This window comes from Callorhinus ursinus, unplaced genomic scaffold (assembly GCF_003265705.2).
Source record: "Callorhinus ursinus isolate GAN/ISIS: 27379988/994484 unplaced genomic scaffold, GSC_fseal_2.0 scaffold61, whole genome shotgun sequence".
Classification (NCBI taxonomy): domain Eukaryota; kingdom Metazoa; phylum Chordata; class Mammalia; order Carnivora; family Otariidae; genus Callorhinus; species Callorhinus ursinus.
In genome coordinates, this window is record NW_027397123.1 from 7589798 (window position 1) to 7602937 (window position 13140).

Sequence of the window (13140 nt, forward strand, 5' to 3'; positions counted from 1 at the left end):
ATGCTAGGTGAGTGCTGTCTGAGTGCTAGGTGAGTGCTGTCTGAATGGTGGCTGAATGCTGGCTGAGTGCTGGCTGAATGCTAGATGAGTGCTGTCTGAGCGCTAGGTGAGTGCTGTCTGAATGCTGGCTGAATGCTAGGTGAATGCTGGCTGAGTGCTGTCTGAATGCTGGGTGAGTGCTGGCTGAGTGCTAGGTGAGTGCTGGCTGAATGCTGGCTGAGTGCTAGGTGAGTGGTGGCTGAGTGCTAGCTGAGTGCTGCTGTCTGAATGCTAGGTGAGTGCTGGCTGAGTGCTGTCTGAATGCTAGGTGAGTGCTGACTGAGTGCTAGGTGAGTGCTGACTGAGTGCTGGCTGAGTGCTAGGTGAGTAATGGGTTGCTCACTGGCAGTGCTGCAGGCCTCAGGAAGGCCTCCTGACCCAGGTGGCTATCATGCTGGTACCTGTGCAGTGAGGGAAGGGCTGAGCTTCTCTCTGGTCCCTGGGAGTGTTCTCCTCCCAATTTTCTCTGCAGTCATACGATAAGCACCCTTGTCAGGAACTCCTGAGAAATACCGGGTCCTTGACTCTGCATGGTGTGTCTGTTCTGTGAAATGGGAGTGAGGAGACTGAAGAGATGTGGGAGAGGTCAGAAGGCTCTCGGGGCTGCTCTGCCCTGCATTTGACAGTGGGAAGGGAGCTGGCGGGAACGTCTGCCGCTTGGTGTGTGGAAGTTCTTGGGCTAAGCAGCTCCTAAGGCTGTGAATTTGACCAGGAGTTTGTAAGAGTGTTGACCCTCCAGGTTGTGTGAAGGGGGCACAGGTGAGGAATGCTGGGTCCCTGCCTCTGCAATGTGCATGGAGAAGATGTATGCCCACAGTTAGCCATTGCAAAAGCTACGTGGGATAACGCCAACAGAGACTTGGTCCAAGTAATTATGCTAATAATTGTTCCTTATATTTCTCTAGAAGTTAGAGTTTAGAGAGGACTTTTCCACCCATGGTGTCATCACTGAGATTAAAGAGGTCGCTTTCAGAGGGACAAGTGCGAAGGGGCTTCCTGAGAAAAGTGGAATGAGCAGGGTCTTGGAGGGCCGGGAGGAGGATATGAAAAGATGGGAGCATGTTACACAAAGTGAAAGAAACGTGTAGACCAAGGAAGGGCAAAGGAACATCATAAGGGAAGGGTGGCTTGTGTATCCGAGGACAGGTTGGCAGTGGAAGATAAACTTGGAAGGTAAAATGTAGCTTGGTTCTGTTGGACTTTGAATTATGAAAGAAGTTTCTGAGGGTGTATGACCTTCTAATGTCCTGTGATCTATGTAACCAAGGCCATCTTGACCAAATTAAAGTAAAACCTGTAACTCTGATTATTTATTTTGACAACTTCTTAGTCCTAAATTAAAGCATCTAGAGTGTGTAGGTACTTATATACATGTTGGATGACCAGATGAGTTTTTGGAGAGATGGATGGATGGGTGGATAGATGGGAGGATGGGTGAATGGGTGGGTGGATGGATGGATGGATAGGTGGATGGATGGGTGAATGGACAGGAGATGGATGGATGGATGGATGGATGGATGGATGGATGGATGCATGGATGGACGGCTGGATGGACAGATGGATGGGTGGGTGGATAGATGGGAGGATGGGTGAATGGGTGGGTGGATGGAAGGATGGATAGGTGGATGGATGGGTGAATGGATAGGAGATGGATGGATGGATGGATGGATGGATGCATGGATGCACGGCTGGATGGACGGCTGGATGGACGGATGGATGGATGGGTGGTTGGATGGGAGGATGGGTGAATGGATGGGTGGATGGACAGGTAGATGGATGGGTGGACAGATAGGTGGATGGGTGCATCGGTGGATGGTGGGTGGATAGATCGGTTGCATGAATCTGTTGTCTACTCTTCCATGTAAGTCTTCATTCCTCTTTCATGGAAGCCATCCATTTACCCTCTTCCTGGATACAGATCTTTTGGTGCCATGAAGAACAGCCAATAAGGCCCAGCAAGAATTTGAGTTGTACATTATAGCCCACTTTGAAGAAGCCCATCATAAGGACTACCTAAAATTTCCTTAACCTACTGCCCTATTCTCAACTGTGGTTTCCCCAGGTTTTGAGATCACTGAGTGAGCATATAGGCAAGAGTTCTCCTTGGTTTAGTAGCTGCCTCATTGAGAACCACAAGCTATCCTGTGAGGATCACTATGTCTGACCTCCAGGAGATCCCATGCTCCAGAGCTGAAGGTGTGTAAGTCATGATTCTTCTTAGCCATTAGCAAAACTGACCATTGCTCATGTGTGCCATGTGAGAAGTCTGAGCACGTCCCTTGCCCCTAATAATTCACCCAAGCCCTATTTGCTGCTGTCTGAAATTCTACCAAAGTGAGAGGATTTTTCTTTGAAGTGTGCTTTAAGCCGAGGACAGAGGGGACTCCCAGGGTCCCCAAACTGAGTATTTATTTACTTTTTGTTGTCTGAGGCAATTGCTTTGAACCTGTGTCTTTGATCCATTTGTTTTTCCTTGCAACAGGGTGGGTGCCCAGACTGTAGTAGAGCATATCCCCCCAGAAGCAACTGGGGGAGCGCGACCTTAGAGCCGAGGGAGCTCGCTTTCCTTGCTGATCTTGGGGAGCCCCCCAACTTCCTGGGCTCCTTGTTGTCTGACCCGCATCTCCCACAGGGGAAGGTCTCGGGAAGGGGAGGGAGGTTGTTGAGAAGGGCTGCTAAGATGGCTGAATGAGGCTCTCCTTGCAACAAGAATCCACAGAGAGAAGCCTCTGCAGCGTTTCTTACCCTGGGGCAGGAGCACCATGTGTGGCTTCGGGAGGCCCCCCCTGCCACATCTATAGGGATAGGCCTTGGTCTGGGTGTTCAGGCTTCAGAAGATGCTGGGGTTCTCAGCAGCTGGGAGGTGTCCCCGGGACCTCGCTGTCATTGGCCTCCTAAAGAATCAGCAGCAGCCTGTGAAGCTCCTGGCCACCCTGGTTCCGCTTGAAGGGTGACGTTGCCTGATTCACACCGACGTTATGCACCAATCAGCTAATGCCATGCTTTTCTTGGCAAGAGAGTATCGCGGCTTTATTAGCACAGTGATACCCAACTGAACAAGCGTTCATCTTGCACATTACATCAAATTAACTTGTACAAAATTAATATTCCTGACCTTGCTAGTGGGAAGAGCAATCAATCTAGGGGAGGTTGTCATCCCAACGCGGCCAGGACTCCTGACCACTGTCTCTTCAGCCACCATTTCCTTCCCCCAGAGCCCGGCCATGCACTCCTCATTCCCCTGGCCTAGCTTGAGCCCTTTGGGGGATTATCCTGGTTCCTGAGAAGCCCCAGGGCCCGGCAGGGATGCCTGCAGGGCCTCTGGGTCTACCCAGTGCCATCCACGAGTGCCATGTCTCCTTGTCCCCAGAGCCTTGTGACCTCCATCACTGCAGATGGTTTGAGTGATACCTTGTGATACTGGGTGCCCAGGTGGATGGCTGGAGAAACCTCATGTTCTCTGCTGGATTGTGACCTCCTGGGTACCAAGCCACGCGTCCTTCCTCCCTGGAATCAATCTTCTCTCTCTGTTGCCTAGTTAGTACCCTAACAGAGGCCCACAGCTCCGTCTCATCACCTTGGGATTACCCAGCACATTTGGATAAGCTTCCCCCAACCCCCATCACTCACTTCCTCCCGCTGTCTCCTCCTCTCTGGGCGCAGAAAGCAAGGCCCACATCAGGGCTGCTCCTTTGAGCCCCCCTCCCAGGCAGCAGGCAGCAGGAGGCACTCTTATTCTGCGTTTTCCCTTCTTGGGAGGCCTGGGTATGAGGGTGCTGGGAGCTCCCTGAGGGTGAATGTGTTCTGTCATTGCCAGCCCAAGCCTGGGCACCCTGCCTGTCCCTGCCCCTCACCCTCCAGGCTCCCGGCAGCCCATTTTGTGGGATCCCGGAACATCTGGGGATAACTCACAGCCCCAAACCCAGTGGCACCAGACGGGGTAGTTGCTGCAGACACGGCTGCACTCACAGAAGACAGATCTGTGTAAAAATAACCCCGAGGGCACAGGGTCCGGGCACTTTGTGGGCTTCCTTTTGCAGAGCAGAAATTCTTGTGTAATATGGGTCAGTGGATTTTCTAGTTGTGTTTCGAACAGAGGGAGACTTAGGGGAGGTTTTCTGGGGAGGTTGAGCTCTTTCCCCGTGAAGAGGAAGGCGGCTCAGGGCAGAAGCTGACGTGATGTGGGGCTGGGCCACGCCGGGAGAAGGTGGCTGGGGGCCGGAGGTAGCTGCTGGTGCGGGCGCCGAGTGAAGGGCGTCTGGTCTAAGCGTCGCGCCCACGGATCTGGGAGCCTGGGAATCTGGAGTCAGGTGGAAGTGGGCAGAGCTGTGGGGTGAGCCAGGCTTGGGGCCGCCCCTGCCTGCTTCCTTCCCAGAAGTCCTGAGGATGACCCAGGCCTGGCGGGGGGAGCGGGCATGCTAGGTCAGAGATTTTAGTTTTGGGCACGCTCATCTGTTATCTCTTCCTTCCTCTGCCACCTTCCGTTCTCTTTATTTCTCTCCCTTCTTCTTCTCCTTTCTCTCTGGCTTTCTTCCTTCTCCACAGCCCACAAGGTGGCCAGAGGGAGGAGGAGCAGAGCCTGTGCCGCATGGGGAGCGCTTACCTAGCAGGGCTCTGCTGGCCCCCCGTTGCCCCCCTTTCCCAAAAGACAGCCTGCAGATCTGGGGATCTGGGAGACCATCAGCTAGGAAGCCTGCATTTGCAAGAGCAGGACTCAGCCCAGAGGTCGGACCTGAACCCCACACCCCCGGGTGCAGGCCCCAGGGTGGTTCCTGCAGGTCTCTGGGGCCCTCCTTTTTTTTTTTTTTTTAAGATTTTATTTATTTATTTGACAGTGGGACCCTCCTTCTAAATGCAGAGTCCCTTTCGCCTGGAATAGCCCTGATGCCCTCACTCCTTAGGGAGACCTTGCTTCTTCACAAACACCTGGGAGGTGGGTGTGGCAGGAACCGCTCCCCACCTTCTCCCCCACCATGCCCGGGGAAGAACCTCAAGGTCACAGGAACAGCACGTGGCAGAGCAGGAGCCAAGGCCCAGGGTCTCGCTGTCTGTGACGTCCCTCACTGTAACAGGAAAACACGCAGCGCAGGACCGCCAACAAAATCAGCAGGCCGTCTCCCAAGTGACCGCTCTCCCCGGGGGCGGGGCTTCCCAGTGGTCCCCTGTCATGACGGCGAGTCTGCTTTGTCCTGGGCCCAGGTGTCGGGGGAGGGGGGCTTCAGAGGTGGCCGAGACCACCCCAACACCCCGTGGTGACCCTATGTGTTTCTGGGTCTAGGCATATCCTAACACGAGGAGAGGACTCAGCACCTCACCAGGGGGCTAGGGCTTTGGGTTTCTTGAAACTGAACTTGAATTCGATGTATGGAACAGGGAGAGAGGCCTTGGCTGTGAGGGCAGCTGCACAGCCGCCCTGGAAGGGGTCAGGAGGGCCGGGGTCCTGAGCCTGCAGCCTTCTTCACACACCGTCCAGGTTCAGGCCTGCCACCTGGGCACTTCCGAGTCTCAGAGGTGGTCCTGTGCACGAGGGCCTGAGAGGGAACCCTGCGGGTTTTCGGAGGCCCGGCCTCCGGGGCCTGCTCCGCCCAGCACTTCCAGGCCAGGCAGGACGCCAGCTCTGGGGCAGAAGCGGGCCTTCCCCATCTTCTGCTCACCAGGGTCAGCTGAGCAGTTAACTTCTTGGTCGCCTCCTCAGCTGGTTAATTTGCTCTTAAAAAACAAAACAAAAACAAAAACAAAAGACCTTGCGTCCTTTGAAAATCTCAGTGCTCAGGGGAGGCTGAGATTGGCCTGAGCCTCCAGCCTTAGAACCGAGCCACGGCGGCTCCCGGGCCTCTGTCCGCCCCGGCCCTGCACCAGGACCCCCAGCTCAGGCCCCCCCTGCGCTCACCATCCTCCGCCCTCGCTGCTGGAGTAATCTCTTCTGCCAGTCTCTCCTCAGAGGTCCGTCACTAGTTTTCTTCTCTTCCTTGCCCGCCTCCCACTCCCTCAGGGGCCTCTGTCCCTTCCTCTCTCTGTGTCTCTCCCTACCTCTTTGTCTCTCCCTGTATCTCTCTCTGTTTCTCTTTGTCTGTCTGTGTCTCCCCCAAGCCCCATTCCTAGTGGACTCTTCTCTCCTTCCCCCGGCTTTCTCCTGGTGTCCTCCTCTCTCTGCTCCTCCGCATCTTCCCCTCCTCACCCTTCTCAGCACAGGACTCCGGACTTGGACAGGGTCTCTCCTCCCCCTGCGTCCGCTCCGCTCTGTCCAGCCCAGGCCCAGGATGAATGACGGGGTTACAGGGCCAACAGGAGGCACTCCTCTGGCCTCCTTCACTAGGAGGGGGCAGGAAGGGAATCTGAGGAAGCTTTCGCAAGCAAAACCCCTTTCCCAGGAGGCTTGGGAATTTGAAAACAGAGGGCTTACCTCCGAACCTTCCTTGCAGCCCAGGAAAAGTGTAGATCGGCAGGACAGTCTACTGTGACATTGCCTCTGAGAGCAGGGTGCAGCCATGCCTTCTCCCTCCTGCCTCCCGGCCTGCCAGTGCCCCCTGCACCCCTGCCGTGCCCCCAGCCCCCGTGGCTGGAGAGCACAGACCCAGAGGGACACTTCAACTCCTTCATCTCCTCCTTTTTGAGAGAGATTCCCAACGGTGTGATGAAGGTAATTCCCACTTGCCCAGAAATGAGTTCCATTATGCTCCAGCTTACTGTTTTATATTTATATCAAATGTATTAATTTCTTTTTACCTAGTGGTTGAGTTTAGTTAATGACGACAATAAATATTAATGAGAGAGCGGCTACCTCCCAACCTGATTACACGATGGTCTGGCTTTTCACTCCTTGGACACGTCCATCATCCCCTTGGACATGTCCTTCGTCCCCGTGGCTACGTCTCAGGAGGTGGGAGCACTCAGGACCCTCCTGGAGGGGCAGGCATGGAATCCCTGGTATTGGGAAGCCAGGGAAGGCTGTGAGGTGGCAGGCTGCTCCATGTCCTGGGAGCACGGCCCATGCTCCACACCTTCTGTGTGGTTCCCCCAGGAATGGAGTCAAATCCCCTTGAAACCTGCACTGACTCCCGTGGAGTCGCAGCCGAGGGCTTGGGAGTGTCCCAGCTAACTTGTCGGAACTCCAGCTTCCTCCAGCGTAGACGAGGAATTGTGCAGTCCACCTGCCGGGACCATGGAGAGGGTCAAATGCAATGAATGGGAAAATGGTTCATAGACAAGCTCGTATTAGGCTCGACCATTGGTTTTCATCCTTGACGTTCCAGGGGTACCCGGCTATGGGAGTTTGCAGGGAGCTCTCGTAATTCTGACAGCTTTGGTGTTGCATGAACATGCGTCTCTACCCTAGAGTCCCCTTTGGTTCTGCCTGAATGCAGTTCTGCAGTTCATTCACCTGCCCCCAAATATGCCCTTGGCCTTGAGCTATGGAGAGATGGATTGCCGTGTTGCTGCTTTAAGCGCTTGCTTTTCATTGCGGGGAGAGATAGTGGGGAAGCAGTGGTAGCAGATCTGGAAGAGCTCACCTCTTGGAGAGGAATTTTTTCCACTGGGCCACTTGGGGAAAAATGAAACACGAGGCCCCCGTCCGCCCCTCGCTCTCTCGCTGGCCTCCACTCCCGCGTGTGTCTTTGAGTCTTTGCAGCTGTTGACTTGGTTTGAATGAGAGTCTCCCACCCCCACTACCGGAGCCGGCAGCAAAAGTTTCAGTTTCACTTGTTCAAGAGCGAAGAACCATGATAATGCATTCCTGGAGAGCGATATTTGGGTGCGGGCACCATCTGGGTGGCTCCAGGGCAGGGAGACCACCATCAGCCGTGCCTCCTTCTTTCTCTGCAGAGTGGGGGCTGACATCCTGTCTGTCCTTCCCAGAGGCGCTTCCCCATGAGGTAGTCACACACAGAGGGGACTGGTCCAGGAGGGAATTTGGATCAGACCCTGGCACATCTGCTGTGCTCTGGGACTGGCCGGAGTCTGGATCCATGTAGATGTTTGGGCAACTGTTAGGAGGTTTGAAGAAGTCATCCATGGTGTTCATTCATTCATTCATTCATTCACTCATTCCATGGATATATGTTGAGTGGCTTCTGCGCGCCAGACGGTTAAGTTTGCAGCAGACACTGGGAGGTGGGGGCTGCCGACCACATGAAGCTGACAGTCTGTTCGAGCGTCCTGGAACGTCTGGCTATAAGCAGGTGATTCCAGTGGTGTGCCTTGTAACAAGAAGGGGGAGGATGCTAAGGGAGCGAAAGCTGGGGTCAGAGAAGTCCCCGGACGTTACCTCTCACCCGTGCCCTGGGGAGGGGTGCACTGGCTCACCTTACTCTTGTGTGCATCTGCCTTGGTGTAGATGCACACAAGGAGGTAGCAGTGCACACTGGATGGTGAGAGGCCTCTTGGCACATTCTAGAAGCTGCTGGGCTGGGGAGGAAGCAGGGCCAAGACAGGGGAGGACTTCGGGGTTGCTTTGAGGAATTTGAGCTTTCTTCCAAGCCAGATGGGAAGTCACCGAGGCTGTTTGTTGCAGGTTTGGTGTGGGGGTTAACCTGACTGGCCTGCTGGTCAGTAAGGACATGAGGATCGGGTGGCTTTTCATGGAGAATAGATGGGAGGGGCTGGAGCGGGGGCTCACTGAGGAGAGGGCCAGTGCTGCTGGCTGCCCAGGGAACAGGAGGAGGGGCAGATCCTGTTACAAAGGCTGGTAGCAAGCCTCTTGCTGCTGGATTTGACCTCCAACTACCCTCTTTCCAAAGGAGGTGGTGAGTACCTGTGCCTCACCTACTACGTGCAAAGCTGGGGCAATGTGGACCAGGGTCCTTGCCTCGGAGAATTCAGATGAGAACATACAGAACGTTAAATAGCAGCAAGGAAGTCACATAACTGGTCACAGTGGCCAAGTTCCCTGAGGCTCCGCATGGCTCACTGTCAGGTCGGGCTAGTGGATGGTGTCCGCCATTGGCCCTTAGGGAGGAGAGGCCCCTGAAGGCCAGTGTGGTGGGGACAGAGACCAGCTTCTCACCCAGCCTACCTGCCCCCCAGTTGATGTCCCACTATCCCCTCTGACTGGAGACACCCAGTTTCCCCTCCCCTCCTTGGCTGACCAGGGCATTAACTGTCCCAGTGTCCAGGAGACCGGGGATTTTGCTCCTTAGTCCGGAGAAGAAAGGACTGAGAAATGCCTCGGCTGAGCGTTCACAAGGAGCCCGTGCTTGGAGAAGTGAGCGTGTTTCTACCTCAGTTTACCCCTTTCTCGGGAAAGCCATAAAGTAAGGAAGGGGACAGGGGAGGAGCCAACTGATCCAATGCCCTGTCTCACACGGAGGGGGAAACAGGCCTAGAGGAAGGAAGCGCCATATAGGGTTCAGCAGGCACCACCTCTCCGGGCGTGCGTGGGTCCTCAGTTCAAATTTGTGGAGTGAATGCACCTTTCCTTCTCTTAACCCCGTGTGCCAGTGCTCCGGGCTCCTCGGTCCCTCCCTCACCACGTTTAGTGACGAGAGTGGCCATGATACTCTTGGAGGAGTGCCATGATTGCGAGACGTAGCAGAATGATTCGTGCTCTGGCCTTTCTTCTAACGTGGAGGGAAGGACCGACGGGCAGAAAACGGGCAGAAGTCTGAGGCTCAGCCTAAGGAGATAGTCCTCCCCGCCGGGTCTGGAAAGGAAGCAGCGGGGTGTGTGTGTGTGTGTGTGTGTGTGTGTGTGTGTGTGTGTGTGTATAGGTGACGACATCCCTATCACAGCCGTGTGCAAGTGTGCTTACCTGCAGCCTCAGAAACCGTCACGAGGCCAGGGGTGGTGTGTGGTGTGATGCCAGGTCTCCCCAGGACCCAACACCTCTCAGCACCGAAGCTTTTTAATTCTCCTCAGAGCAGGATTCTGTTCCCACCAGGGAGGTTGGCCTTACTTTTCTTTCAATATTAATTTCCTCTTCAGTCATCAGACTGGTGGCATTCTGATCGGGCTGGGTGATTTACAGCATATTGGAGGGCACCAAGGGGCCCCATGTGGGGCAGGAGCTGGTCAGATCAGTGAGGTGCCTGTCGGGGTGCTCCAGACGGTCCATGCACACCCTGCACTGTGCTGAGGCTTCCCCGGGGTGCCCCGTGCTCCTGGGTGGGAGGTGGCCGGGCAGAGCCACTAGATTTTTTTCTTAGCTGGTGGTCTGCATGCCACAGTGGGCTTGTCTGTGTCTGCCATTGACCCCAGCTTCTTCTGGCTGCCCGGCATCCTCCCATAGCTGCTTCAGCTGGGCCATTTCTGGATCGTGGCCTCTTGCAGACTTACTTCTGTGGGAGCCATAATGAGAGCAAAGTTCCCAGAGTATGGTTTCACTTTTCAGGCTGTGGCTCAAAGGGCCACCTTCAGGGGAGAAGGGGCTCTGTTTCCACGGGGCCAGGCTTTTCCTTGCATCTCAGCTGGAGGGATGTAGGCCGTGTGGTTTTCTCCTCCCTTCCATGTTCAGAATGGAGGCCCTTGGATGGGTACATTATGCATCCGGGCACCTGGGGCATCTCTGCAGATGGTGGGCTGTGTCTGGTTAAACTCCGATCGCCTTGCTCTAGCTCCTTTCCGAGAGAAATGCAGACCCGCCCCGGACACCCTGACCAGCTCATGCTGTGCATCCCTGGCTAGAGCGACCGGCTGCCTGGGTTTGCCCGGGTCTGAGAAGATTCTCGGGATGCAAGACTTCCCTGCTAACACTGGGGCACTTGCAGGCAAACTGACTCTTGGTCCCTCTACGCGCCCCCCTCCAGGCTACCCTCCTTCCAGACCTGCCAGCCCTGTTGAAGTTTTGTTTTTTTTTTTAAGATTTTATTTATTTATTTGAGAGAGAGAATGAGAGAGAGAGAGAGTACATAAGAGGGGGGAAGGTCAGAGGGAGAAGCAGACTCCCTGCTTAGCAGGGAGCCCAATGCGGGACTCGATCCCAGGACTCCAGGATCATGACCTGAGCCGAAGACAGTCGCTTAACCAGCTGAGCCACCCAGGCGCCCCTAGCCCTGTTGAAGTTTGAGAGCCACCTTCCAGGATGCGCTGCTGGCTGAGGAAGGCTGTCAGGAGAGACGGAGGTCTTTCTTTTTTTCTTTTCCTTTTCCTTTTCCAAGCAAGGCATTCACCTTAGCCACCCTGGCCCGCAGAAGAGCCTCCCCTGGTCAGCACAGTGTTCCAAGTGCCCGGCCTCAAACCGGAGGCCCACCCCAGTACCTCATACATCAGCTGACCTGAGCGGGGCCCTCTCCTTGGCCCGCTTGTAAAGGGCCTTCCGTGGCCCAAACACCCAACCCCTCGCTTTGCTGTTGGCGTATCCCTGCGGCGGTGGCCCACACACGTGTGTGTCCCTGGGGCACCAGCTCCACTCACCTCAGTGTTGGGTTGCTACTCTTGTCTCAGCTTAGAATTCTTGGCGCCCGAAGGGGGATTTAGGAATGGGAGAAAATCACCCTCGACCAGCGTGGAAGAGCAAGGGAAGGGAAAAGTCTGTGTGTCTTCCAGAGAATCTTATTTGTTTGAGTCATTTCACTTTTTTTTTTTTTCCTGGTGTCAAATTGGTAGGAGGCAAGTCTTTAAAACTGTGGAAGGAAATGCTACAAATGAAGCTTCCTTTTCTTTTCTGAGAGTTTGTCTGGGGTTTGGTTCTGTTTGGGTCCGCGAGACCGTTAGTGCTGCAGCCATCCCGGCCACCAAAAGCACTCAGCCAGGGGCCTTCTGACGCAGGCATGTTGAGAAGCTGGCTGGAAGTGGTCCCTTTTTTCCCCTTTGTCTGCCTTAAAATTGCTGCTCACCACAAGGCCGGCCATGCCTGGTTGTTCACAAGGCCAGCCCAACTAGGCAAGGTCTGGTAAGGGGCAACCTAAGTCACTGGATGCAAAGAAATGAAAAAAAAAAAAAAACCCACACACAAAAATTCCCCACAAAAACTTTATTCCCATTAACACGAATGTTCTCCTGGCTTTGCTTCTCTGGATGTGCCTGTTCTCGAACCCAGAGCTGCTTAGCCCTGCCCTCCACCTGCCCAGGAAGTGCACACTGGATTTACATCCCCAGTTACACTGCTTCCAGAAAGACAAGATCCCTGTTGGATGCCCATGAAGCTTATGCTGAGTAAATATTGACAAAGTAGTCTAAAGAGCAAACACTTTGACATTTGTAAGGTCCACTGGAAGGTCTTGTATATATTTATACAGCAGGAATGAGCACCGCATACCAATTTTCCTGAACTTGTTCTGACATAATTCTGCATGGATGGTGTGTGTGCAGGTGGCTGAGAAAGCAGCTGAGTGTACACATGGAGGACGGGGCCAGGGCTGGGTCAGGGTCTCCTCTCCCACCTGGAACAGACCAATGCCTATCCTCTGGCAGCAAAACTTACTGTAAGCTTTTATGAGACCTGCTTTTCCAGAAGAAAGAAAGAAAGAAGAAAGAAAGAAAGAAAGAAAAAGAAAGAAAGAAAGAAGGAAGGAAGGAAGGAAGGAAGGAAGAATCCACAGAACCTTGTTTTCAATTTATTGCAATTGATGTACTTTCTTTTTACTTCGTAAAAATTTTATTGATGTTTTCGTACTTTATATTTATTAAAGATTGAGCCTCAAAAATGTAATGAGTAAAAAATGCTTGCTTAATTTAAATTGTGAATCTGTCTGTTAAGAAATGCATTAGGGGTAGGAGAAGCATAAGACATATTAATTGACAGACAGGAACTGCTGTCTCTGAGGTTGATACAAGTAATTTATTACTTTAGAAATGAATGCCACCTCCAGAATGTGCTTCATTAATTTCAAATTTAGTTTTAATTTCAAGCTGTTGCCCCTTGAGAAGAATAAGGTGGCAAATTATGTTTGAAGAGCAGATTTTTTTTTTTTTTTGCTCCAAAGAAACACCACATTTTAACTATTTAATTTTACAAATACACGTGCCCGTCGACTTTGCGGCGTTTTCCTGAGATTCGAGAAGATATCCTAGGTAAGCTCAGCACTTAACTAATGCTTTCTTTTTTCTTTTTTTTTTCCTTCTTTCATTTGTTCCTTTCTTCGTTCCCTTGTTCCTTCTTTCCTTCCTTCGTTCCTTCCTTCCTTCCTTCGTTCCTTCCTTCCTTCTTCGTTCCTTCCTTTTTTT

General features: G+C 53.4%; 1 protein-coding gene across 2 annotated transcripts in view; it reads left to right on the forward strand.

Moving 5' to 3' along the window:
• The window catches only part of TSHZ3 (teashirt zinc finger homeobox 3), a 76468-nt gene that overhangs the window by 53081 nt on the left and 10247 nt on the right, over nt 1-13140 (forward strand). The window lies entirely within an intron of this gene.